Source organism: Chlorocebus sabaeus, chromosome 8, assembly GCF_047675955.1.
Source record: "Chlorocebus sabaeus isolate Y175 chromosome 8, mChlSab1.0.hap1, whole genome shotgun sequence".
In the NCBI taxonomy this organism is placed as follows: domain Eukaryota; kingdom Metazoa; phylum Chordata; class Mammalia; order Primates; family Cercopithecidae; genus Chlorocebus; species Chlorocebus sabaeus.
Genome location: NC_132911.1, coordinates 50,827,222 through 50,830,724, shown reverse-complemented (window position 1 = coordinate 50,830,724; position 3,503 = coordinate 50,827,222). Strand labels below are relative to the sequence as shown.

The window sequence follows — 3,503 nt, the reverse complement described above, 5'->3', positions numbered from 1 at the left end:
CCCCGATTACAAAACAGAGCAGCAAGCTGAATAAAGAATGAATATCTAATGGTATGCTGTAATTGAGACACCCATCTCAAATAAGCCCAAAATAAAAGGAAAAAGGAAAATCTACCAAGCAAATAGAAAACAGAAAAAAAAAGCAGGGGTTGCAATCCTAGTTTCTGGCAAAACAGACTTTAAATCAATATAGATTTAAAAAAGACAAAGAAGGGCATTACATAATAGTAAAGTGCTATATATGTCCAACACAAAAGCACCCAGGTTATAAAACAAGTTCTTAGAGACCTTCCAAGATGTTAAGTTAAATGTTCTTCAACAGTCATTACCTTTATACCGCATTTGTTCAGTATTAAGTCTCTGGTGTTGAACACAATACAAGGACTCATTAAAGGCTTTTCCATAGTTTTAACACTTGTGGAGCTTCTCTCTAATATGAATTCTCTTATCTCTAATGAGGTGTGAGAATGAGATCAATGCTTAGCCACATTCTTCACATTTGTAGGGTTTCCTCTCCAGTGTGAATTATCTTATGATTAGTAAGGTCCGAGAAGCACCTAAAGGTTTTGCCATATTCTTCACATTTGTAAGGTCTCTCTTCCACATGAATTCTCTTCTGGTTAATAAGGGTTGAGGAGTGGATAAAGCCTTTGTCATATTCTTCACAGATGTAGGGTTTCTCTCCAGTTTGAATTCTCTTATGTTTACTAAGGGCCGAGAACCACATAAAAGCTTTTCCACATTCATTACATTTGTAGGGTTTCTTTCCAGTATGGATTATCTTATGTTTAGTAAGGTCTGAGAACCACCTATAGGCTTTGTTACATTCTTCACATGTGTAGGGTTTGTCTCCAGTATGAATTCTCTTATGATTAGTAAGGTCTGAGAAAAACTTAAAGGTTTTACCACATTCTTCCCATTTGTTCAGTCTGTCTCCAGTATGATTTATCTTGTGTTGAATAAAGGTTGAGGAGCAGGTAAAGGTTTTGAAACATTCTTCACATTTGTAGGGTTTCTCTCCACTATGAACTCATTTATGATCCATAACTTTTTAAAGGCTTTGCCACATTCTTCACATCTGTAGCATCTCTCTGCAGTATGAATTCTCTTCTGTAAAATCTCAGTAAAATCTGAGAACAACGTACAGTCTTTGCCACATTCTTCACATCTGTAGCATCTCTCTGCAGTATGAATTCTCTTCTGTAAAATCTCAGTAAAATCTGAGAACAACGTACAGTCTTTGCCACATTCTTCACATTTGCAGTATTTCTTTCTGCTAAAAATTTTCTTATGTTCAAAATTTTCTTATGTTCAAAAATTTTCTTATGTTTTGAGCATAACTCAAAAGCTTTGCCACATTTATTACATTGACAGGTTTTGCTATGGGTAGTTGACAAACATTGATGAAGGCCATTATAACTGCTTTCTGCCCCTTGCAATTAGCAACACTTTGGTAGTCTTTCTTTAAATAAACTATTAAGGTCACAGCTTCCATATTTTATCAGAATCACTTTTTGAAATGAATCTTTTATGTCGTGCTGCGGCAATATCTCTACAGTAAAATGAAAAGACCCAGGTGAATTTTAAAAAATTATTCCTCATTAGATTCAGGTGAATACACTTTACAAACATATAATTACACGAAGCACACTAACAAGTTGACAATAAAGTACCACAGGCTCTAATTCCTTTATAAACATATTAACTTAACAGAAATATACTGACCAAAATGCCTTTGTGAGAAGTCTAAGAACCAGCTAAGTATGTGCAGCACCCCAAGTGAGCAAAATACCGAGAACCACACAGAAGTGTGATAAGGGTGTTTTGTATTTACCCACTACAGCCATTCTTCATCCTATGATGACTTTAAATACAGACTCCTAACTCTTGTCTTCCCCTTCCAAAAATAAATAAAATAGTGGCACCTGTGTCCATGCTTCTGGCTTTTTGAGACCTTACCAAAGACTAATTTCTATATTCCATAACAATATTGAAAGGAAAGGTGGTATACTTTGACAGTTTGGGACAACTGAGACCAAAAGTAAATGACTCTTAGAAGAGAAGAAACACTTCAATATCATAGACAGACAATTGGTATAGCAACTGACTATAGGATTTCAATAAGAAATGTGGGGAATGGCTGGGAGTGGTGGCTCATGCCTGGAATCCCAACACTTTGGGAGGCTGAGATAGGCGGATCACCTGAGGTCAGAAGTTCAAGATCAGCCAGGTCAACATGGTGAAACCCCATCTCTACTAAAAATACAAAAATTAGCCAGGCGTGGTGGCAGGAACCTGTAATCCCAGCTACTTGGGAGGCTGAGGCCAGAGAATTGCTTGAATCTGGGAGTTGGAGATTGCAGTGATCTATGATAACGTCATTGCACTCCAGCCTGGGCAACAAGAGTGAAATTCCAACTAAAAAAAAAAAAAAAAAAAAAAAAAAAAAAAAAAAAAAAAAAAAAAAAAAAGGAGGAAAAAAAGAAAAGAAAAAACATGGGGAATGCTTTTTAACTAAAAAACACACAAGACCAGATAAAACTTCCATAGAACAGGCTTGAAAGACTCTGAGAATCTCTAGCCTAAATAATTGGTATCATATTTCCCCAGACAAAAGCCACTTAATAAGGATTTTGACATATGGCTTTATGTTATACAAATTTCAACCTACAATTACAACATATACAAAATATCAAGATAATATGGCTCAAAGATAAAAATGAATATCCAGAAATCAGTTATAAAAAAGGGAGACGTAAAAATTACCAGAGACAATTTGAATGAACGTCTAGATCTATTTCTTAAAAGAAAAAAATAAATTAACCCCCAAAATTAAAATTACCACCTCAGTGATGCTCAATAAATAAAATGGAAACAAATAAAATAAAATAAAATAAAAAATGGAAACAACAAAAAGATAAAAGGCACAAAAAGAAATACCATCATGCCCAGCTATTTTTTCTGTATTTTAGTAGAAACAGGGTTTCACCATGTTGACCAGGATGGTCTCGATGTCCTGACCTTCCCATTTGCTCTCCTCAGCCTCCCAAAGTGCTGGGATTACAGGCATGAGCCACCGGGCCTGGCCAACAACAAACTTTTGAGCATGCTCTTTTTCGATGGTTAGAAGACGTAATAAGGCAAAGATGTCCATGCTGCTTAAGGTGACCCATACATTCAACACACCCCTTTTCAATTTTCAATTATACTTTTCCAAACATAGAAAAAATAAACCCACAAAATTACATAAGATCTCAGGGGACCTTGAAAAGCCTGACAATCTTTAAAAAGTAGAAAAGTATTGGAAGCATTACACTTAATAATTTCCAAACACAAAACAAACCTACAGTGATCAAAGAACTTTGGTGCCAGTATAAAGGTAGAACACCAGAGTAATGAAACAGAATGCAGCACAGATACAAACTCTTGAAAACAGAGGAGAGACATACCACCTAGGTTTTTCATTTAGCCGTATGTCACAATTCCTTTGGTAAGCAGAACCC

The 3,503-nt window shown here is 35.7% G+C and overlaps 1 pseudogene; it reads right to left on the bottom strand.

Annotated features, from left to right (window-relative positions):
* Positions 1 to 408: 408 nt before the first annotated feature.
* Positions 409 to 1,568, bottom strand: LOC119624808 (uncharacterized; annotated as a pseudogene).
* Positions 1,569 to 3,503: the final 1,935 nt, after the last annotated feature.